Genomic DNA, 26,040 nt, shown 5'->3' with positions numbered 1-26,040 from the left:
GCCCAATACAAAGCTCTGGCCTTTGCAAACTGCTCCACACCACCATGGAGCAAATCCAGGGCAGGAAAACTTGCTACTTCAATTTTTTTGGTAATTTCTACTTTTACTTGGGTATGATTTCTCATTACACTCTCTTGCTCTGAACCCCTTGTTTACCTATTATAACTGCAAGTTTCTGGGCTGCAGGGAAACACCATCACCCTACCTCAGTTTTCTGCATCACTTCTGAGGAGAATAGTGACAATCACATCAACAGTGTAAAGTTATGCAGATGTTTGTTTTGATTTTTCCATCTGCACTAATCTCTCGTGGGCCTGGGATCTCCAGTGATAACAAGTTCCCAGGAGCCTCATTTTGTATCTCTTAAATTTCCCACTGCTGCACATATTCCCCAAAACATAGTGGTACATTAGGCATAAAATCAGAGGCTAACCTGCTACTGTCACTTAGAAATGGATTAGGCTTATCTATGGTCTTATAAAACAAAGCTGAATATGTCATTTGGTTTTCACCTCACATCTGTATATTTTGGGTAAGTCTGAATATTTTTAGGTATTTCTTGGTATCTTGGTTTTGTATGTCCATATCTAGTAAAAAACTGCAGAAAAAGTCTGTGTGATATTTCTGAGAAGACAACAGTTAGAAATACAGGTATCATAAGAGTTTTGTCTTTTTTTTTTTATCTATTCAGGGAATCAGAGAAAAATGTTTTAATCCAAATTCCACAGATTCAAGCACTATTATCAGTCCATCATCAGTAACATTATCACCAGTTTTTACTTATTTGATCTATGAAAGGTTCTTTTCGTAGTTTTGTGTCTTGGAAGAGAGAGAACATGTGACAAAGATAATATGTATTTTTACATATTACATAGGAAAAAAGAATTCTCCATTTTGAAAACTGTCAGTAAAAAAAAAGGATACATTTTTTCACTAATAAATGGATAAGAAGTTCTGTTCTTCCAGTTCTGTTAAGTGGTTGCTTCTCAACCACTGAAACTCAAAAAAGATTCCGCTTCAGTTTTACAAACTTAATCCCAAATTCACCTTTTTTTTTTTTTTTTACCAATTTTATTCTAAAACTTGTCTAAAAGCCCCTGGAATATTTTATTTGTAAATAATAATTAAATTTATATTAAAATTTCCCTCTAGGGATTTAATTTTCTATATTTCAGCTGCTTCATAATAAAGGATATGATACATGGGATATTTTGAGCTTTCATTCTTTAACCACCCTATCTACCTGTAACACTTCTGGCAGTAAGTATTTACTGCTTTATTTTGCTTCAATATCTTTAAGGAATAATCTTACTGTAGTAGCAATGCCTTTTCCCATGTTGTTTGCCTGGTAGAAGGGAACCAGCATTACCCACATATTAACACACACATAAAATAATACATATGAACCCATGAAGAAGTCCAGTTAACATAGATTTCAATGTGATTTCTTCATGGATTTGAACATACATTCCAGAAACCCACATAGATTAGAAATTCTTAAGGAGAAATCAGGCAGCAAGGATATTTCCCAAGTGATATCTTGCACAAGGGTGGAATCAGCAGATCCAGTGTCCATTCAATAATTTATGCGACCACTCTGTCCAAGATCTATACTAATTCTTGGTTCACACTGTCTAAAGTGTTTTGAAAGTTTAATTCTCAGAACCTTGTAGTTTCTGCTCTGTGATCCACATCTCCTAGAAATGAGCTTTAGGAGGTACAGAGATTTCAAGTGGTTTTCAAGTTCAAGATTTTGAACTTGAGGGAGCTAAATGCATTTGTGGTGTTATATTTCACCTTGGTTGTTTTTGATTCACAGTGCTGTTAAAACCAAACTGGCATAAAAAATTTCAAAAGGCTCCGTTTTGTTATTAAGTTGATGAGAAAATGTATTAAGAAAAACTCTGGTGTGTGAAAAAGAGAGTGTGATGGTGGGTCATTGGTTGGTTTGGAAAGCTGTGTGTCAGCTGTGCCACCCTTCTGAGAAAAACATATTTGAAGCACCATCTTACTGCCTGTTTAAGGCTCCTGTTTAGTTTTTATAAAGCTGTGGAAAAGCCAAGAAATTGAAACAGTTGTGGAGTATGTTTTGTTTTAATTATCACAATTCATGAGATGTTGGCTGTTTCTAAAATATCTTTAAAGATAATTTTTGTTTATGCATTTTTGTCTTCTCTGTCATGTGCAGATTGTTTGTTGAAGGAGCTTTTACATAAAGAGAGAGAAAGACTGATAATAGCACCAGTAAAACAATTAATAATGTTCTAAAAATGCTCTTTAAAGTAGTCTTGTCTGCAAGTTATATCTGACAGAGAGAATTGAGAAGGCACACTAGAAACATATTTGTATTTGTCTTGACTGCCAGTTGATGCTGTTATTTTTGGTATGAATATTGGCATGGTTTATTGTTGGGGTGTTTTCTAGGTTTTATCAGCTGCTGTGTCGCTGCCTTGCAGGTAACATGAGTATGTGCCTGTCTTTTGGGGTGACCCCACACTGTTGAGGTTTTCACTTAGGCAAGAACTCATCTGTAAATAAAAAATGCTCACAGCTTGACCTTTTTCTGCTAATTGTCTTTCTTCTGATTTCCTCTTGACTATTAATAGCTCCATGAAACTCCACTGGACAGCATATTTAAAACTAATAATAAAAAAGGGAAAACTACCTGGGGAGACTCCTTAATAGAAATAAAGTTTGAAAAGCAGTGGAAAGTCAAATAAAAAGCATCAGTCTATTTGTTCTGAAGCAGCTGCTGTGTCACATGAGCTAGCAGCCACCAAGGCCTTCCACTTGGAGGAATTCTGCCATAATTATCTTGACTCATTACAAACTTCACCTGGCTTTAATTCACTCACACAACCTACTGGATATTTTTCCATTGAGATGTCCTGAGCGTGTAAGCACAGCAGGGATTCTTCTGGGGACATCTGACAGTTCTTTCCTCCTTTCTTACAATTTTTCCCTCTTTTTTTGCACTAAAGGGCAAAAAAGTTCCTGCTGCATGTGAGCGTAACCATCACATGAATGCCAAGAGAATACAGCACGTTGTTTTAAAAACAAACGCTGAGTAAAGCAATAATGATTTGCTGCTTATTGTAAAGCTTTGCCAATTTAGCTATTTGTTATGCTCTGAAGATTTACATGGGCTCCTTACCAAGACTTCAGCAATGTGGCATGCTGATCCCTTCCTCTCTCTGATTTGTCTATGCATCCCTGACTGTTGCACATGGTTTCCATAAGCAGTTGCCTAAAGTACACTATTTGTGAGGATTTCAGCTGCTCAGAGCAACTGTAGCTCGATTCTAATGCTGGCTTTGGGACATGATATAAAACTGTGTGGTGTTTTATGCTGCCACATCACCGTTACATTAATTTTTGAAGATGCTAAGCATCTCTTAGTCACACATCTTTATTTCTTATTTCTCTTTTCCATCACTTCTGCAAGCTTATTTTGATTTCAGACACGCATTTCGTGGATGTGAAGGGCTGTTTTGTTTTTCTTGAAGTATATCTCAACACAAAGTTTTATTTATTCCATAGTCCCAGTGCAAACAAAATTGAAGTTTGAATTGATGTCTTAGATTTACATTCTCTTGCAGAGAACTTGGATGTAGGTATTTGACACAACAATTTATGAGAGAGAGTTTAAGGCAAGTGTTACTTATATTAATGGATGTTGTTGTTGTTTTAAGAAGTCTGAGGAGGCTTAGTTGTTGAATTTAGTAGAGGTTTTTTTGGTTTGGTTTTGGGCCATGTTTTTAGTTGGTTTTGATGTGCTGGGTTTTTTTATTTGATTGTTTTATTTGTTTGTTTTATTTGTTTTTTTAAGCCAGCTGAGGATAAATGTATGTGGGTGCCTAAGGCACAAGTAATAGCAAGTAATAGCAACATAAAAAATATATTATCAACTACTGACAACTACCTTGGAATATGCTGTACGTCTCAAATTAGAAATATCTGCATTGCTCCTTCCAGCTAACATTGAGAGCCAATGGTAGCTCAGAGAATGGTAGGACAGAGAGAGTAACTGTCTTTATATTTGCACCTCTGCTATTTCTATTTGTGGCTCTTTGTTGTGTGTATCAGACCAATTACATTCTATTTTGCATCATAAAATTAGGTTATTTTAATGAGTTATTTAATAGTTTTTAAAATGTAAGTGTTTGGTCTATTTCTTTCATGCGTTTGTGGACCTGATTCACAGAATCACAGAATCTTTTAGGTTGGAAAATATCTCTATTATTGAGTCCAACCTTTGACCAAACACCACCTGGTCAACCAGACCATGGCACCAACTGCCACATCCAGATGTTTCTTGGAGTCACCATCCCTAGAGATGCTTACCATCTCCCTGGGCAGTCCATTCCAAAGTTTAATAGCCCTTTCCATGAAAAAGTTCTTCCTGCTGTCCAACCTGACCCTCCCCTGGTGCAGCTTGAGGCAATTTCCTCTTGTCCTCTCCGTGGTTTTCTGGGAGAAGACACCAACCCTCAAAGCTCACTGAAGTCAGAGGAAAGACTTCACAGATCTTTCCTTCCTTCAATGTTTAGGTGTTTGATTTTCTTTTTTCCCCATACTGAATGGATTGTGAAGGCAACAAGGTTTTGCTGACCAGCAATGGGATGATTCATGCAAAATTGACACAAGTAAGAGAGACAGGACCTTGTACTTTGTCCCTGATATTTGAGGCTGTAAAAGCACACAGGTATTGAGGCATAAGCAGAAATGTGCAAGCAAAATCTGATGACAAGCTGCAGAGCAGGTCTGAGGAGCCTTACAGGAGCTGCAGGTCCTTGGCTCCTCTGCAGCCGGGTCCCAAAGATGGACAGACATCCTTTTGTTTGGCTGGGCTGCTTAGGAAGGGCTTGTTAATTTGCTGAGTACCAAACCAAGTGTCCAAATGAGAGAATGACACAGGTGATCATCTTGCCAACAGATTTTGATTTCACTCATGTGTCTCTAGAAGGGTGTGGACTTCGTGGGGAGGTCTGTACAGCTCAAACACCAGCACCAGGTTTGTATCTACTTCTTGTTCTTGCTCTCTGCTCCCCTTGTTTTATATTTTATTCTTTGCAGTTGCCATTAAAGTCTTTCCTGTTGCTGTCAACCTTGTGACATTAAAGCTGGAGAATACTGAAATACAACTAATTAGAGCAAAGAAAGAATAGTGAATATTTTCATAGTTGCTATTGCAAATGACTGCTGCAGATAGAAGCAATCTCTAAGTTGCAAAAATTGTTAGGGCATATGCTGACCTCTTTCTACTCCCTCTCCTAATGTGAAAATTGCCATTTTTGTATTCACACTTTACATGGAGCAGTTTGGTTTAAATACAGTTAGAGTTATCTGATAAATATATGTATAAATGTATGCATAAAATGTTCACAATTATTTCAAGTTATCTTCTAATAGGAATCTGATATTACCTGAAAAATTATGAGCACTCCTTTTTTTGAGTGCTTTGCTTGAAATGTCTTTTATAATAATCTGCTAAGAGAAGAGAGAGATTTAAGAAATTTAATAAAAATATAAAAATATTTTAGCACTGAATTTTTTCCTAAATTCCTATTTTAAAAACCAGATAATATTTTATATAGACTGTTCTGATGGTGTTATCTTGTCCAGAGAGTAGCTGTAAGGAAAAATGGATTTGCATACAGATTAGCACTTATACGGAAAGGAATTTTGAAAGGTATTTCTACCTATATTTTGGTGCCTTATTCCTAAAATGTGTTAGATGCTAACATGTCGTATATATATTCATATTGTTTTCCCAATTAAAATAAGTATTAATTTTAAAAAATCATGTTGTCTTTTTTTCTATGACCGACTGTATTTGAGAAAATAATATTTCTTTGTTTATCATGATGCAGCACAATTTCCTCAGTGGTGATGTTCTGTTTCTACTGAAGAACAGGTAAAGGCAAATGCTGCTCTTATCTCCAAATTTAACAGACCTTTGGTTGTTTCCTTCTGTTCTGTGGGACAGAGACAGCTTGGAAAGACTGAAGAGGCATCTTGGGGGTGTGCAAGATGAATTAATAAATATTTTCTGGTTCCTCTTCATTCAGAGTTTTATTTTAGAAGTGGGAGCATGAAAGACTGTTCTGGGCTCTTTGTACAAGATGCTGAACATTAAGTAGAGACTGACACTGTAGAAAATGTAGAAAAGGTGGGGAGAGAATAATGTGAAAAGGCAACCTGCAAAAGTAAGCATGTGACTGGAATACATTTCATTCCATGGCCGAGTTATTGGTGAATTGTCTTTGAAAACCATCAGGTCACAGAAACAAATCAATGGCAAGTTACAGTTTACTCCAAGCTCCATGAGCAAAAAAGAATAAATAAAAATGAATAAATAATTTATTTTCTTTTTAAAGAAAGTTCATTTTTTTTAGGCATTTATTTTGTTTTGCTTAGGGAAAGATGGCAACCAGGAGCAGAGACAATGCAGGTTCCACAAAGTCAGCATAAGCTGACTTTGTGAAAGTGTACAGCTATAAAAATGACAATTTGGAAAGCCACTTGAAGAGGAAGAGAAACTAAAACTGCTTAAGAAATTAATATATCTATAGCAGGTAGAGACTGTGCTTGTGACATCCCATCTGTTAGTTATATCCAGGAGTAGAAATAAAACCACATTTTATGGATTAATTAAAAGGTTTGATAAACAGCGCTGGCGTTTTAATCTTAAGTGCACCAGATAGATCCAGTTCCCAAATAGTCTTAAGAGAATACAAATCATCTTGCAGATTCCCTTCTGATGTTTGTGGGTTTCAGGAGACTTAAGCAGAGGACACATACCTTGGGGTCTGTCAAGACCCTTGAAAGTATTTTTGTGTTTTTTCCTGCATGTGATGGCACATGCTCTCAGATATTTCTTTTTCTTTAATAAAGGTTTCTTTCATAATAGTGTTTGAATAAGTATAGAAGTAATGACTTCTCCTTTTTTATATTGTTTCTAGATGGTTACTATCTTCTCAGCAGTGATTCTTTTCTTCCTTTATTATACTGTTAGCAAGTGGGCAGCACAATAGACCAAAATGTCTCTTAACGTTATGAATAGAGAAAGTCACTACCAGTTTATATAGTTTCTGCTCATTCTGTTGGCTATTCGTTTTATTTCTGAATTACTTTTCAGTTTTTAGTACTAACAACATGGACAAATGCTTGCAATCATGCAGGAAGATCCCAAATTTTTTTCCGTAAGGATTTTTCTTTCCCCCGTCCCAATTCATACTTTCCCTGAAGTTAATGAAAGTTACATGCAGAGCATATCCCAAAAGGATTTACTGGAAAATTTGACAATGCTAAAATAAACAGAGGGTAGTTGCAATATGCTCTGTTGAAAATAAATGCTGTGTCTGTTAGCTCAGCTGCTCAGGTGCAGGAAAGCAGTTCTCTTCCAGAGGCTCCTTTCAGATGCCTGTAGGATATTGGCTCATTTACCATTTAACCTTTCCACTGTGTTTGGCAGAAAATCCACACAACTGCCAAAATGTGATCAGATATTGAGGAAGTCCAGGTCCCCTCCAGTCTCTTGCCTTTGCTTGAGGAGTCTGAATGAGGGCAACCCCAATGTGACTTAAAGGCAGAGAACTGAAGTGTGAATAGGGACTGTGGTTATGTATAGAACACACATTTATTTATTTATTTATTTATTTATTTATTTATGATAATTTATAGTAACTTTGCTTTCCTCCAGAGAGGAGCAATTGTAAAGAGTAGTTTATAAAATCTTGGGGAGAGGAGCAGAGATTGAACCTTCCTGGTTTTCATTCAGATGCACTTGGGTTGCTCAGTGTTCCCAAGGAGTAGCTGAATGATGCAGTGGAACTGGGCGTTTGCTCTGAGTGTGCTGTGACTTTCTGTACAGATGGCATGTACATGCTACCTCACAAAGGTTACCTCTTTATCCCAGTCATTCCAGACTGAAAGTCTGGGATTGGTTTATTTTATGTATTTCTGTTATATAAAAAAGGTGGATGTTGGGGGCTGAAAGAGTAAAAAATGAAGAAAGAAAAAGAAAATAGTGAAGAAAAGTATTTTTATGTAATTTTCAAAGATTTTATTCTCTTTCTTTATTTCCTTTCTACCTGCTACACTAATGTATAATGAATATACTATTTAGGTGAAACACATTTTCTGTACCTACTCAAATATACTGAATAAGTCAGAGTTGAATTTTATATAGTCAGGCTGCATTTTTAAGGGTATTTTTGTTTGTTTGGTTTGGTTTTTGCTTTGTTTACTTGCTTTGTTTGTTTTTTAAATCTGAGATACACAGCAACACTCTCCTTGGAATCATCTTGACAAATTTTTAGCATTATGCAGAAGAAATGGATCCTTTTCTGCTTCAGCAGTGCAGCTGGGCTTTGCTGTAGCACTGCTGCCACAGTAGTGTGCTGATATCCATCTCAGCAGATAGCAGGAGAAAAGCCAGTGTGTTCATGGAAACACTGCTCCCTCAGACAAGTGATAATCAGCCTAATGTCGGTGTCATGCTGCAATCAGGCTCCGACAAGGTTTGCAAATATCTTAAAAGGAACTGCTCATCTTCAAATGCTGCAGCTCAAAGCCCAAGTGGAACAAACCCCAGGCTTGCTGCAGGATTTTGTTGATGAGCACAGCGTGTACACACAGAGGCCACCACTATCATCACCGGCACGAACAGCCAGATGCACTGCCCTGGTCGGCTACTTTAAATCTTGCTGCATAACCACAGAAACTAAAAATGGAACTCAAAAACCCATTACACATCTCCAGAGCCATGGACTGCCTTTTTAAAACTTCAAGGCCATTTTTAATCAGTGCCAAAGACTTTTTTTAGACATGTCTGCTCTCAGGGAGTTCTGTCTGGATTTTACCTTTCATGAGAACTGAATGAGTCCTGGGGAGGGATAGAGCATAGGATGGTGGCTCCAGCAGAGGGATAGTCCATGAACTCTCCCAGCTCTGCCATGGATATGCATGCTCTGCAACTGGGAAAGTCATTTGCTGTCTTTGTGCACTTTTTTTTCCAACTCTGAGATGGGGGCAATATCTCATCTACAACGGTAACACAACAGTAACAACTTGTTCATTAACGGGTTCCCAGTTCATTTTAAGCTCTCTGGGATGAATAACAAGCACCCTGCAGGAAAACAGGCAGAAGGATAAAATATAGTTTGTTATGCACCGGGCTGTCTCTCTGGATACTGTGGTTTTGAGGCAATGCAGTTTGTTTTTTTCTGCTGTAGTGTCTCCTGTCTGTGAGGATTAAGGGTTTGGGGAAGGCTAAAGCAGGATTCTCCATATGTTGACAGCTCTGCCAACATTGTGGCTCGGTGAAGCCAGCCTGCATGGAAGGACCATGTCATGTGCATTACACCTGCTTCCTGTGGGTCTTAAATGACTTTCATGATGAGCCATACTGGAATTAAAACACGACATAGCCAGAAAGGACCTAATCTGGTGTTGTCTGCACCTAGGGCTACAGAATCTCTCTCAGTGGTGCTGTGCAAAGCTCCAAAAGCCTGTGTTAGATCTACATTTACTTCCCTGGTGTGGAGGGAGGCAGGGGCAGCCTGGCTGGCATGTAGGGCAGGGAAGCCTTTGTCTTCATCTATGAAACCCAATCAGTGTTGCAGTTTGAGATGACAGACTGCAATGCAACTATTTGACAATTTTAGGCAATTAGTTTATTCAGGTCAAATATAAAAGACAAAGAAAGAGCCCAGCAACTAAAATTTTACATGAGGTTTGATGTTCTGCTTTTTTTTTCTTATGGCAATGCTTTTTCTTTGCTCTATACTTCCCTTGCAATGTTAAATATGGAAGTTATGCAGTGAGAACATTTCTTTCTCAGAAAAACATAAATCCCCTAAGAATCACATAGAGAGAAGCATCTAAACCGACGGGGTTTTTGTTCTGCAAGATAATTCATAACTTTTTATCTTATAATGAGCCCTGTGGGGCTGTAGTTGTTGGGTATTTCCATTTGGGCACATTCACTGGTGGAATGTGGAGCTTGCCAGGTTCCCAACTGAATCTTCTAGATCCTTCCTCTTGTAGAGCAATATGATGAGGGTGAGTGAATTTATTGCCTCTCTTATAGCTATGCTCTCACACTCCATCAGTCCTCAGAATCTGAAAGGACCAGAGATTCCACAAAGGCTTCCAAGCCACAAAGAGAAGGGAAGTACTCTCCAAGAGCAGCAGGAATGTCCATAGCCCCATGGTCACTCACAGAGATTGCTATAGGTGCAGAATTCATCATCCTATTCTGCTTTGCAAGTTAAAAAACCCCTGTATTTAAAATTTTGCCTGGTACTTTCTGTTATTTGCAGAGCTGGTAGCACTCAGTGTCGGGTGGCCTTGGAAAGGGGTTAACAGATCATATCCCAGGACTTCATTTACAGATCCTGGGAAGTCTGAATTTCCATCCCCTTGAAGGACACGCTAATATTTAAGTAACTGTGAAGATTTTGGTATTGTTATGAAAATTTTACCTATAGGAATAGAAAGTAAAAATTGGCATATGGAGTCTGGTTCAAATGAATTTGAAATTTGCTCCTGGAGACCTCTCTCTGAAATAATTGTATGACATAATATTCCACTTTACAATTTTTCAGCTTTTGTTTATATCCATGAATTATGGTGAGACTAACTCCAGGTGTTTATGGTGAAACAGATCAAATTTGATTTTAAATAAGGTATGACATAATGATCTGGAATAAAATTCATTTAAAGGAAAGAAGTAGTACTCTGGAAGAATTAAAAGGCATGGTTAAGATAAAGTAAATTCAAACAAGCTTTGCCAATGGTTTTCTGTGATTTCTGGTATATTTAGCTTTTATACGTTTATGCTGAAAACTACAAGTATTAGTCATATTGGTAATTACTAAATTAATCCTTTTTCACTAATATTTCCCTGTTAGGACAGTACCATAACAGCTATGTTCATGCTATGAATCTTGTCTGGCTCAGGAGAGCAGGTTAAATACCTTTGTTTTACCTATGTTATCTTCCTGAAGCCTGAAGGACTACTGAGTTATAAATATGCAGGGAAAATCTGTTCCAGTACATATATACCTTCTCTGCATTATATCTCTAATAGAAAATGATTGGGAACTGACATACACTGACCTCCAGCAGATAATTACCTGATAAAATTGATACTTCACTTCAGAATGCCTAAAAAATTATACTGTCAGATTGATGTTTATTCCTAAAAACATTCTGGAGAACTTCCCCTTGATCTTAGATCAGTCCATTGTCAAATTCCTTAAAGGCCACATCATTTATAAATGATATGAACTGCAGATGTATAATTCATGTGGAGCATAAAATAAGGTTTAAAACATTTGTATTTAAAAAGTAAGGTGATCCTATATTAAATCATATTTATGGCCTAATTTTAAAGTATGGAATCCTTCTGACTGAAGTTTAGTGCTTCTTTTTATTTTTTAGAATTGACTAAGAAAAGAGTCAACTGTGACAATGATGTTGGCAGACAAGTGGACTCTTTCTAAAGTCCTTGTGTTGATCTGTCATATTATTTTCCATTAGCTCCCCCTACACTTTCTGCAGATTGCTTTCAGCCATATTTTTACTAAATGTTTTTGGAAGTGCAAGCTGCAGATTTCACCATCATTGTTTTGACATTGCAAGCTCAAGGTTAATGGAATTTGTTAGCAGATAAAAAGAAAAATAATGACATTTTAAGCTAAATCATCTTGTGGGTATAGCCAAATTGCAGGAATCCTAGAAACCATTGCCATTTAAAAAATATATTAAAAAAAACTATTCTGGATGCATTTTGCAAATTTTTTCTTCCTTCTGATTAAGAAGGCCTAAAAAACTACTAAAACTTATATTTCTTTTCCTACTGCATAAACCAAACTTTGTTATTATCATCACTTCTCAAACATCTTCTAATAAACTCTGAGAAGTATAATAATGTTATTTGATATGATTATAGTATTCTTATTTTTAAAACCTTAGCCTTGATCTCATTATTACACTGTCACCAATAGAAATAGAAACCAAAATCTGACATGTAGTCTAGTTCAAATGAATTTAAAGTTTGCTCCTGGAGACCTGTCTCTAGAAAAACATAAAGATTTGACACTAAGTTCACAAATGACTTGCCATGACCCAGACTTTTAAAGGTGTGGGGTTTCTACCATCCCTCTTTAAAAAACTCTTCTTTTCTCATCTATTGTCTCTAGTTTAGGATAGGAAGCCAAAAGATTTGAAGTTACTTTGTTCAAGTTCACCCATCAAATTCTTAATCTGCTTCAGTAATTTCCCTCAATATCATTATTTCTTGAAACAGTAACTGAAATACGATAGCAAATAAAAGAATAGGTTATAGCACTGCATGTGTTTAATGAAGTACGATCACTTCAGATAACCTGATATTTTCATTAAATTAAGATTTTAAGTAACTGATTTCATAGGCACAGAAATATTAGATTTAGTCTGTGGGGACTTTTGTAACAAATTTGAAATGTTGCTATGCAGAAAATTAGCTTTGTTTAAGAAGATGGAGATAATAAGAAGAAATTTGAGATCAATAACAAATTTTCAAAACTTTTGGTCTTGGAGCTGAAGAAGTTTACAAATTAAATTCCCTTAGGATCGCTCCTGAGGTTTTTCTTTCACTATTTCATTAATAATTTTCACATAGGGACCATGACAGTGACAACTGTTCATGATGTTAAGTGGTGTTGGAAGTTTACAGGAGAGCAAAGATTTCATACTGGAAGAACTGGAAAAACCCAAGGAATGGCAATACGCAGGAAAAGTGGAGTTTTTTTATTGCAACATGGAGGCTGTCTTTTCGGGACCAATATAGAAATAATTTCCATTTTCAGGTAGAAGTGAACCGTTTGGTAGTAATGAAAAGTATGTGTGCATTTTGGGGACAAAATTAGTTAGAATTTTAGTTGTGTAATTGAGAGAGAGGACACAAGCACCAGCAGTCTTTTTATTTTGTTTATTTTTGGGAAACAGTGGGAATTTTTTAATTTTTTTTTTAAGAATGTGATTTACAAGAAGCAAAACTGGTAGTTTTCTGTAATGCTTGTGAAAAGCCCCAGATGAGCTGAGCAGGTTTCTATGGAATGACTGTCAGGAGAGACATGAAGCTGTACACACTGCTTTGGTGTTGGTTACCACAGAGCCTTCACTCAATTCCGTGGTGCTCTGGTACCATGCCCTGACCATCCCTGCTCTTAGAGAACAGGAATGCTCTGCTTCAGTCTGCTGAGCCCAGGTCTTGCCACAGGGCTTTATGAACTTCTTTCTAAACTGTTACCTCATGCCTACAGAACTATCTTTTAATAAGGGGTTTAATTACAGCGATGTGATCATGTTATTTTTCCATGTAAAACAAGTAAATACAGACTTGTGTTTTGGTGCTTCTACAATGATGTTCTTTGTTTCTGCCTTTATACAGGTGACTATGCAGACTGTAGGAATGTGAAAATAATTTCCCTCTGATCTCTACTGAAAGAATTGTGATCAGTGCTGCTTTTTGTAGTAATTTTCTACTGGGAGAAACAAACAGGTGACCCAAGAGTTGGTTTTGTTCTACAGCCCAATTCAACACTACAAATTCATTTATTTTTAGGCAGCCAATCACTATGATCTTACAACTTTCATGTGGTTTGAACAAATATATTGTTCTCCACAGCCACAAATCGCTCATAAACACCTCCATGCCATCTAGTGTGTTTTTGGAAAAATATGTGATATAGAGAGAGTAAATACAGGAGTTTTCCCAGTTCAAATGAAGTTAACATAAGTTACATTATGTACTTAAAGCCATTGTAATTTGTACTTTCTTGAATGATACTTTTTACGTTGTGGGAGCTGTTGCATCATTATATGTCTTACCCCTCACTGATGAAGTTGAGCAAAAGGTAAACCATAAGGGGAAATGAGCAACTGGTGTTTGAGCACCTCTTGCAGGCATCTTAGTGAAACAATTTCAGAGTCAGTTCACAAGGGGGTTACTGGCTCTTCTGCTCTTTTGGATGTGCAAGGGTGATGTAAAGGGGAAAATTGAAGAAAAATGGTGTATTCTCTTCCCCCCGCCCCTGATCTCTTTCAAATTGTAAGAGAGGAATCATCTGTTTCTCTGGAATTAGCTTTATTTCAATATTAAATCAGACAAATTTTGGCTGTTTACCCTGGAGTGGGCAGGGAGGCCTTCTGGTTCTGCCAAGAATAAATCATAGATGGTGATAATAGGATTAATATTAAAGCCTGCATTCTAAAGACTAGCAGCATTTGGGTTTGCATCACCACCAAGAGACAACATGTCAAGCTGGCTTTTATGGAATGTTCCTCCAAAGGAAACTATATCAGGAAATAGTCCATGGGTGTGGGAGAGACCACATTGGATGAAGTGAAGTAAATAAAGCTATTTTGCTGAAGTATTCATGACTTGAATAAGCATTTGGAAGAGACAAACAGATGGGCAAAGGAACAATTGTTTTCAATGCAGGTTCGAATCTGCTTATGGTTTACCCTTCTTGGATTAGCTTTAAATGAGCAAAGACTCTATCATCATAATTATTATCCTTTGTCATTATTCTGGACTTCCTCCTCTGTATCTAACAAGACCTAAGTATAGCTTAAGAAGGAAAGGGATCTTTTCCCTATCTATATGGAGAGGAAAATCTGCCAAATTCTCCTAAATGTAGCTTAAAGAAAAGGAATTTTATGGAGAGGGAATGGGTAAGAGCATTAAGACAAAAATAACCTTCTTTGCAGCAACCCCTGCAATCATGAAAAAAGAAAATGTACAGATAAAATGCTTCGATAGTGCAGGACCTGGGCTAGCACCAAGCTGACATTATCATCATCATCAAGAGGAGTTCATCCTGCGGTTTCTGCACAGTACAAAGGAGGTTAGGAAGGGTAAACACACCGTATGTTTTTAAATCAATTACTCAAATTAAATTCCTTTGTATTTCTTCACTTTTGTTCTTACCTCTTTTTATTCGTCAACCTTTCTTCCATATATGTGCTAGCAGAGGCATGTGTATCTTTTTTTCCCCCAATAAGACTTGATTTCAGTGGAGAAGTTATCCCCTGGATGGATTCAGCATTCATAGGTTTAATATTCCCATAAGTGATAACAGATTAATTAGAACCAAAGTGATTTATTCCCCATTCTCTCAAACACACATGTAACAGCAAATTTTTAAATTATTTTGAATATTGCTTTCATAAGTTAAGGTCTGGGTTATCCCAACTTTATCTGTGCACAGAAGAAGCCATCCTGGGAACCTCTGGATAAACCAACAGTGACACTTCCCTGCTTGTCCCTCTCCTTTTCTTTCTCCTCCTTCTTCTGCTTGTTCTGGGATCCAGAGGCCAGCCAAAGAGGAAGGGGAAGACCAGGAGAAGAGAGGCTTTGAGGAAAAGTTGGCTTGTATCAGGATATATTAGGACTGTTCCTTAATTGCTGAAGTGGGAGCTGAATTCATTAGGACATTTAGCCTCTCCCATATGTGGAATAAAAATCCTTTTCCCCACTCTTTGTATGTCTGAGCTCTTAAAACTATAATCTTCTAATTCATGTACACATGCAGCTTGAACTGTTATAAGGATAGACTTTTTTTTTGTTTCACCCTGTTAGATTGGGTTTATATATTCTCTGCTCAAACATTCGTTTGAAGATTCTACAATCAATATGAAATTGCTTTCTATTAACTGAAACAAAATATATATATGAAGTGAGTATAATCTGAGCACAATACATTTTTCTAAACAGCAGCAGCAGTGAAAAAGCGAAGTGTTGTTTACTGCAGCACAATAGAAGTGGTTAGTGCCTGTGGTATCCATTCAGCCTGTATTTACTCAAATAGTGTTGAGAAGAGGAGAGTAAGAGTGAATAAAAGACATGAGGGAGGAAAGGAGGGAAGAGGAAAAGCTGACAAAAGCTAGGAAAGTGAAATGTACAGACTTGTGAAAAGGGGAGAGAGGAAAAAGAAGATGGCTGGCAAGGAAAAGGAAGGTGAAGGGGAAGAATGAAGAGAGTTTTTATATGGATGTTTGAAATAATATTTGATGCCATGTTTATTTCTGATACTACTCTCTGTACATACATATAGGCTTATACTACACAGAATTGAAAATGATGCAATGAATGTTTAAAAATATCACTTAACATAACTTTTACTATAAATTTACAGAATTTATATCAATTCTTACATAGAGAATATGAGGTGACACAGAGCCTGTGAGAATTAATTGAAAGGGATTAACGTGGAGCCTGTATTTTCTGAGAGATTTTTATTTCAAGTTGCCGAATCATTCTCATAATGTAAAGCTCTTCTCCATGGCTTTGCTCATCCAGCCCTAGCACTTTCCTACTGTTTCATTGCCTTCTCACAGGCTGCTGTTTCCCCTTTGCTTCTGACAGCTAGACCCAGTGGTGTGATCCCATGAACTCCTTTTGAATGCTGGAATGAGAGAATCCATGTTCTCTGCTTTTATCGTTATGGAAGCTCGCACTTTATGTGAAGATTTAAAGAGCCCTTTGCACATGCTAGTCATTAATTCAATCCATCAGAAAATAAACATGCATGTGAAATCTATCCTATTACACTCTGTGGGGATTTTAGTTTGGAATATGTTGGAAAAATCTGTTTGTATCTTTGAAATTACAGTGAAAATCCTCTCTCTTGCATAATTAGGAGTACCAGTTATCAATTATTTAAGGAAATAGGTACCTAAATCATAACAGCTAACTAATTTTGTGACTTTTGTAAGGTCTGCCCTAAATATGTACTCTTTGAAGGTAGTAAGTAGGGCTTATACCAGCCCACAAATCCTGGAAATTCATTTCATTAAAGATCTCCCATAGATGCATTGCATTTTTTCAAACAACATGTTTAGAAACTGCCATCATTCTAGGAGTTAAATCATATTCTGGTCATCAATAAAACTTCCACTTATTATTGTACAAGGTATAAATACTAATAAATAATGGCTGTGGCCATATGTAAGCCATTGAAAGGAAAAACCTGTCTGTGTGAATTGGGGGCTTTGTGCAGAATTGTCTCATAACACATTTGCCACCTATTTTTATCCTCACCTCCTTAAGGGATGTTCAGCCAAGATCTAACGAGGTGGTCCTTGTTAGGTGGTGTGTCTTGACATTTGATGGGAGATTGTGGGTAGTTTTAAACTGTCCTGCAAAGTGCTGATCCCATGGTGATGGGTCATGGGAATCTTGTTTTTGGAAGGCTGGGAGAAATCACCAGTTGATTTGTGAAACACTCATGGAAGTTCTTGATCAGCTGCTAAGACTGCAGAGAGAAAATCCTTGGTTTGGCCCTCCTGGAAAGTTTGACTTATTTTTATTTTAGTAAATTTTCATGACCATATAAACCATCAGGCAAAATAATGAAAGAAAGAGTATCTGAAATTTGCCCCTCGAAAAGCAATTTAGTTGAAATAATTGTTAATTCAGTACCAGAACTGAGGTTCAGACAGCAAAGCAATTGGCCTCCATGTGCATGTAAGATTTGGGGTTTGGGGATGCAATTTTTTTTCTTAATGTATCCACATTCAGTAAAAATGCCAGTTTAATGAAGGGAAAATTGTAAATAATTATATTAGAACTTCTCAAAGTGTTTTTCGGTTGAGTCTGTGGGTCAGAACTAATTGTGATGACTAAGAACAGGTTAGATTTCCTTTTTTGCCTTGCCAATGTGTTGCTTATTGGGCTTACCTAAATATTCCCAGGGTGAATCTTACTCTTCTCAACTGTACAAAAACTGCTTGTAAACCAAATATGTCAAGTACATATTTTAAATCTCTTTCTAGATCTATGCTTAATACTCAAGGAAAAGAAAGGTATTGCTTCCTTAACAGATTTTCATTTCTTTCTAAAAATTGGTATTTGAAGCTGCTCTGGATTTGTAGAATTTGAGAATCAGTTAGTGGCCAGTGTGAGGTTAAATTGAACAATAAATTTGAAGTTATTTGAAGCTATGATATTGGCCTTAACCATGCAGACTGAGGTTCTTCAGAGCAACTTTTGTAACAAAAATATAAAGCCTTTATAAAATGGAATGGGAACTGTATCGTTGCAACTCCAGCATAATTTTAAAGATTTATGGCACTATTTTAAATCAATTTTGCAATCCTTTTGTTTATTTTTGCTCACAGGCTTTTTTTCTTTTGCAAGTTGTGATTGGCTTCAACCCTCACAGAGCTTTCTAGATTCTGGATCATATTTAAGATGTAAAAATATGTAATTTTTGAAATGCTGTGGCTCTAAGAGCAGTAAAGGACAGAGGGTGGGAATGAAAACAAGGTTGTGACCTGGATTAACCATGCTTTTGACAGATGAAGTTTATTTTAGCAGTTTGGGCCCCTCTGGAATGGAGACTAGAGAAATGCACTGTTTTTTTTTCAAAAGGTCCTATTTCCTGCAACTTCATTCTTGTCTGCTTTCTTCCTGTCATCATCTCCTTGGTCTCAAGAAAGACTACCTGACTTGTTTATGTAAACCTGATGACAGAATTTGGACAAACAGGAAGGTAAGGAAATCACTATGTCCTCAGTTCTAGGAGCAAAGCAAATATATTCCATATTTCAAACAACATTTGGCTTTAATAATCATTCTACAAAGGGAAGAGAAGTTGCCCAGACAGAAAGCAGCATTCATGGGGAAAGAATCAGAGAAGTGGAGAAGGTATATTCAATCCTTTGAGATTTATTTTTGCAAAAGTTAGCTTAAATGGAAAACAGAAACTACATATTGCTGTATAATTTTTAATAGTTGTAGCTTAGCCAAATCCCTAAAGTTAAAATGTTTAAAGAAAATAACAACAAAAGAAATAAAATTAAAACAAAATAGTCTCAAGTGCTCTTTAAACCAATCTTGAAGACTATCCAGAAAGCACATCTGTTGTTGGAGGATGGAAAAGTACATGATAAACATCCAAAGAGCAGTGCCACTGGCATGGAAGGATGCATTTTCAAACAGTCAAGATAAAGTTGTGAAACACAGTAATGCGCTCCCCTCAAATCTTTAGAATTTAGTGCTTTACAGGATAAAACCAAGGAAAACTAGAATCCCTTTCAAGGTGGAGAAAACCAATGCACAGACACAATTTACTTAAGATTGTGTGTAAGAGCCCTGCCACAGCTGGAAATTGAACCAGGGTCCTCCTGTGCCCAGACTGGTGCCTCATTTGATAGGTCATGTCTCTCCACAGATAGTGGGGCAAAGCTCTGTCAGTTTTTTCGTAAGTGCATTTACTTTTCTTGGGGATTAGAGAGCTCCTGGAGAGAGAGTGCAGAGGTGTTTTTCTTTCTGCCATCATGTGCAAAATTATTAGGGTTATAGTTGTACTCAGCTGGCATTATCAGTTTAGTATTTTCTGGGTATTTACAGAGAGTCCAATACATGTTTCAGTTATTTTTGCATAATGGCAGCAAATTAGCCCAATATGTGTATAGGGTGTTTAAATCTGGGAATTCCGCTGGTGGAAGGAGATCATGGCAAGCAAAGAGCTAGAATGGCTAACTATTGGGGGTGCCTGTCCCAGCCTATCCCAGAGGATGGTGATGAGGTGGATGGACACATGGAGCTGATGTTAACAGGGTGATTCCAATCTACCCAATCTACCCAAGTGGCCAAACCCCTACAGAAGGTCGGATAAAATAAGCCCACATCAGCTCTTGGACTCTTTAGGACTTTCCTTTTTAAACCACTCATGCCGACCCTGGAGTGTTTTGAGTCTTCAGTCAGGACTGGGGTGTGAGACATGGATGAAGGATCAATCACTCTTTTCAAATCTATGATTATTTATATAGGTCAGGTGAGGCGTTAACGTAAATATCTGAAAAGCAGGCACCTGAATAAGGAGTGTACAGACATCTAATTAAAACATTTGTAACTTTTAGTAATGTTTATACACTTTGTTTCTTTCAAAGAACAAGGGAGAGGTATTTTTTAGCTGGAAATATGGGCTCTCCATGCAGATAAGTTGTTGCAGAATGATCTGCAGTCCCAGGGAACCTGCCCTGTGAGTATCCCAGTACCTCGATCAGCCCAAGGAGGTTCATGATCAGGATATGCTGGGGTTACTACCACTGGAGCAAATAAACAGGTTTACTCTGATTTAGCACTATCATAGACCTGCATGTGAGATATAAGCCAATCTTAGGCACCTTATTTTCACCATACTAAGTTGGTGTTTGCTTTTGAGCAGGGAGTAGGAGCGAGTTGCATTTCAGTAGCATGTAACTGTTTAATATTCAGACAGGCAGAGTTAACTGGCAAGGCCAGAATGTTGCATGTCAAGGTTTAATTCTCTGCCGTACAATAAAACTTCTAGACAGCTTGCCAAAAATCACAGAGCAATAGAGCCATAAATCTCCTCTAGTCAACAGTTTAGATTTGGAGTGACAATGCCAGGAGTCTGCTAAGTGTTAAGGTTTCTTGTGAGATACATGGATTCAGCAATCGTTGCCTTCAGTTCTCTACTTCAGCCAGGCTTCTGTAACTGTGTGTGGAGAGAAGATACAAGCAGTCTATTCCTGACTCATAATTTGGATTCAATTAATGGACTACCCAACAGATAGAGAAGGAAGGATCCAGATTAAAGCATTTTCTTCCCTGGATACATTTTTACCCCCCATGAGAAGGTGGCAGTGTCTGCCAGCAGTAACTATTTCCCACTTTGAAGCTGTTCCTTTATATACACTCAGTAAAACAAGGCTAGATGCTGCTCTCCTGAGAGAATGCCTTCAGCATTCAGTGGTCAGGCAGAGACTCCTTTTTGCTTTTGCTTCTTTCTTGATATTTCTGTGCTTTAGCCAGAGCTGAACAGGAAAGATTAGGAACAAATGTGAAAGCTGTTGAGGTATGTACACTAAGCATCAGGAGCAAGGTATCTCTGTGTGCACATTCCAAAGGAAATTTGAACACATCAGCCCTGTTGATGGAGGCTTAACTCTGCAGGGACTTTATGTACCTATGGATAAGGAAATGTCTGAATCAGAGTATAAAGATTTGTGTAAATAAACAGGCAGACATCAAATTGAGACTCTTTTGTTGTCTTTTTTCCCCTCCACAGGTGAAATTGTTGGATAAATATATCTCTAAAATTTGGATAATTTTACCTTGACAAGTCACAATTATATTGTAACTATCTTCTGCCTGTGATCCTACTTATCTGTTCTTTTAGCACTACTTTTAATGTTTTGCAGGCTGGGTAGAATATCATCCTCATTTGAAGGAGGGAGGTTATGTGGCTGGGAATTTGTGCAGCTTGTGCCTGCAGAGACCTATGTCTCCAAAATTCTTTGGAAAGTATTTACCTTCTGCCAGTAATGATGCGCAAATATTCAGTGCTAATGTCTCCTCACATATTAACTGATTCAATGCTGCAAAAAAAAGTACTACAGGAAAAAAGAAAGAAAGAAGGAAACTGCCTGTTAGGATTGAAGGCAAGCAATGATCAGGTTGTATTGCTATGAGTAATGAAAGCTGTGTGACTGGTTCACTCACAACCTGAATTTTTAGCATGTTGGTAGGAATTAGTGGCTTTTAGTACTTCTCTTTATTTAAAATGAGAAGAATAATACCTCCATATTTAGTAAAGTTACTCATTCAGGGGTCTATGCTGAAGTAATGGAGATAGCAAGAAAATGGTAATAGTCAAATTCTGCTGCTTCATTAGAGACTTGAGATCATTAAACAGGTGAATGAGAATTAGTTAAGAGGAAATCCAATGTTAAATTGCGAATACCTATCTTGGAATGAAATTTTTTGTTGTTCTTAAGATCTGTGAATATCTTATTTCCTGATATTCAGCTGGGTTTTTGTTTTATGAAAGAAGACCAATTCTTTCTTCAAGGGGTTGGGGGAAAGGGCAAGGACCCTGTCATTTCAGGAACAATCAAGGCTATGACCCAGAAAACTGCATGTGTAGATTTACAGTTTCACTTAGAGATAGTAAATTTGTGATATGAACAGGGATTAGTAAATTATTTGATAGAGGAGATGATAGTATTCAAATAATTGCTTAGCACTTGGAAACTAAAAAAGAAGATATAAATATTATTTAGCAGAAAGAGCAGGCAATAAAGTGTATGTGATTGTCCTGAGGTTATGACCCTGGTTTCTGAAAGTCTGAGTTGAATGGGTGATCTATCAAATATGTTTAAACTTGAAAAAGGGAAAAGTTGGTGTGTCTTCAATTTTATTGTGGTTTTTAGGTACCATGATAGCCTCTCAGTTTTGTTAGCATGAAGACCACTTAATTTTGTTAGGCTATTGCTGTTGCTGAGACATAAGTGCTGATGGATAATAGCAAAGCAAAAAAGAACTATATTTGGAACAGCTTTTCATGGTTTCTAGAGCTCTTGCACTTCCCCCCCATTGTCCTGTGTCTCTCTGGAGCCTTCAATAACTGAAGGGAAAAGCTGAAGAGCTGCTTATGAGCTACTTCAAAAAGAGCAGCAGTAGAAATCAACAAGCTTAAACTTCCACCAGATGAATGAACTGTTTATAGGTTAAATAATAATGAGATACTTTTTCCTTTGATATTTCCAAATACTGTCAGACACCCTGCCCCTTCTAAAAAAAAGCCCAAAAAACCAGCATTAGGTTATTGTACTCTGACAGCACTTGCATTTTTATGTGTTCTGTAATTAGCTTACAAGAAGTTTTATACATAAACATGGAAATTGCCATGATTTATTGTGAACTGACACTACTCCCTGCTTTTACAGAGTTGCTGCAGCTATTCCAGAATAAGAATTTTAGGAAGGGTGAAAAATGACTGTTTAGAGCTATTTCTGATCTCTCTGCACAAATAAAAGTTGAAGAATAAAAACGAAACTAAAAAGGCAACCAGTATGGAATTCTTGGATTTATGCTTTACTGGCAGTGTAGACTTTTCACTCTATGTACAAGAGATGAGTCAGTGTCAAAAGGAAGGAAATTCCAGTAGACACATCAGTGCAGCTGTGTTTTCAATAAAGTAACAGTTAAAATTGTTTTATTCTATGTTATATTGCATAGGAAATAGGCTTTTAGACAAGGGAAATCCTTACCTAGAACTAGAACTGCTAAGAAACAGGTTTTGGAGAAACAATTGGTTGTAAGGAGAGATTTGCAATAAATACCTAAGAAAAAGCAGAAATAGATTTTAACAAAATATTGGAGTTTGTGATGTCATAGACCTGCTGAAGTCGAGGGGCCTTTTACAATATCTACCCTTTGAGGAAAACATATCTGAATTTGAATTCGACATTAGAAAAAAGAGTAAAATTGAAACAAATGAGAAGCTTGCATTTGTCTGAAACAGCATCAGTTAGGAATCTTAAAAGGAGGCAATAATAAGTTAAGGCATCTTTTAAAAGCATAAAGCAAATCAATATTTTAGTAGGAAAACAAGTTTGTGGAGCTGAAAAAAATAGGAAAAAGAGGAGACAATAGCAAGAGAAACATCTCAAAAGGAGAATAAAAATAGGAAAAAAATTATCAATAGAATCACTGTGTAAAGTGTTATGGGTTTGTCAGCAGCACAGTTAACATGACAGATACAGCCATGGTCATGCCATGCATAGCAGTGCCTTCTTCCAGAGGAGGAAGGCTTTAATGCCAGCTGTAAACTGGCCTGGCAAGTATGGAAATTTCTATAAAAACAAATAATATTTTAAAAGAAAGTTGGATTTCTTGGTTGTTTCTGGTTTTTTTTGTTTTACTTTTTGGTTGGCTGGAGTTTTTTGTTGTTGCTGTTTTTATTTTTAAAATTTTTATTCTTTTTATGTGTCTAGAACTGGAAATACAACATATCATTAAAAAAAAGTATAATTAAACTTGTTTCTGGATAATAAAAGTGAGAATGGGGGTAAATTTTTCAACTTCTCAAACAGTTCCTTTTCAAGTAAATATGCTTATCAAAACAACTGCCCCTTTTTGTCTGGAATTGACTCATTACCATTGCTTTAAATACCTTTCCTTCTGCACTGATTTTCTTTAAATTCTGACTTCTGTTTCAGTCCTGAGTGAACACCAAGAGAACATGATATGCTTGCTCTCTGCTTGTACTCATCATTCTTTTGCATATCTTAGCTCCAGTGCATGAGAGAGAGATCTTACTTACAGAAAGTGCATAGGCATTTGATTTTGCAGTCAATGTTGTATGTCAATATTAAGACAGGACACTTAAATTCAGTTCTCAGCTATTCAGATTATAATTCTACTGACCAAGTTTTAAGTTTGATGCATGTTATTAAAGTAATTTTCTTGACATTTATTTATGAACAAATTGTTGATTTGCATACAATCTGTAACTGGAGAAATGCAAATTAGTCAGGAATGGTGGTCAGTTTTTGTTTCAATTATTCAATCATATTATTTTTATTTGGCAAAGGTTTAATTCTAACGTGCATATTAGCTATATTTTGAGAAGCACATCCATGTGACAGAATCTTACAGCTACACTCTAGTCCCAGTATTGTTTCTTTGACCAACAATATTAATATTACAAGCATATTATGCTTAAGAGCTGCATTTGTAATAATTGAAATATATGATGTATAGCTCTATCTATGGAGGTCTAATTAAAGAACAAGCAGAAATGAAAATAATGTATTTTTATTGTCAGTCAGATGTAGATTCTCCTGAAGAAATTAATCAAAATCCTATTTCAAATTCCCTAATCACCCACAAGACATTTTTCACTCCTTCTCAATCCTCAGGTTTCTGTCTTTGTTTGCTCTGGGGAGTGGTGAAGGAGAGAAGTCAGAGAAAGATAAGAAGTGACACTGTCTTCTTAACTGAAGACAGTTCAGTGGGATTACCTGAGTAGAATGTAATATTCTGTGAATACAACCTGCAGAGGTGAAAACTGCTTGAGGAGCAATAAGTTCCTGGTGACATCATCAGCTTCACCTAAAGCATTTCTAGAGAGGAACACCTTTGATATTCTACTTTGAGGCAAAAATATATGAAGGAATTTTATCTGCCTTTTGTTGCTTATATCTTTATGTAGCCTTGTAAATCTGTGGCTCCGGATGTGCTGCATTCGCTTTTTTGTCATGACATGAGATGCAAGTGATTTCAAATTAACTGGTCAATACTACTGCATTAATGCATGAAAAATAACCACATACTTCCTGGATTCTAAAGACTGCAGATCAAGGCTCCATGCTATGGGATAATCAGACCTGCAACTCTTCCTTAAGCTTCACTAGATAAAAAACTGTCAATTCAAAATATTCTTCCCTTAGGGACATGTTCTTGTGGAAAAAGCAAAATGAAACCCCCAAACTCCAATAGCTAAAAAGCCCCACAAAATCCAAACACAATCAGAGCTAGAAAAACATTAAGTAAAAATATTCACATCAGGTTTACAGTCTGAATAAGAGCTCAAAGCCATCATAGAGTAGTCTTTGATGCAAATATTAAATTTTTGGGCTTGATTTTGTCTGGGGTTTTTCAGATTTTTTTAGAGAGTGAAGGTCTTGTGTATCTCCCTAAACGAAGCAGGACCTGAGCAACAGTTTTATTATACAAAATTTCAGTGTCTGTAGGTTTTAATGCAGCAGACATGAGACAGACAGAAATGCACAGTTCAGTCATTTTTGAGCAGCAGTAACAAATACAGAGGGTGGGATGAAGCAGGTGGTGACCACAGCAGAGTTTATTGACTGTAAAGGTTTTGTATGTGTCATCTCTGCTTTGCACAGCAGCTTCAGAGCTGCTGATTTAGGGCTACAGGACATTGAGTTTCCAAATGGGGACAGGGTGAAGGGGTCAGCCTGGTGTGTTGAGGTGCTCAGTGAATCCCACTGTATCTGCCACCCATGGCTAATCCCATGTCCTGGGACTCTTTTCCTGCATGGGTCTGGCCTTCACAATGTGTCTTCAGGACCTTCCACAGCTTGTCTCACCATCCCAGCCTCTGCAATGAAACTGCAGCAGTCCAGCCCTGAAAGCAATGTAGAAAACTGCATCATTTATGCAACTAAATGACCACTCATTTAAATACCCTCTGACATCCT

Source organism: Sturnus vulgaris, chromosome 2 (assembly GCF_052056855.1).
Source record: "Sturnus vulgaris isolate bStuVul1 chromosome 2, bStuVul1.hap1, whole genome shotgun sequence".
Classification (NCBI taxonomy): domain Eukaryota; kingdom Metazoa; phylum Chordata; class Aves; order Passeriformes; family Sturnidae; genus Sturnus; species Sturnus vulgaris.
This window is presented reverse-complemented; position numbering follows the sequence as displayed.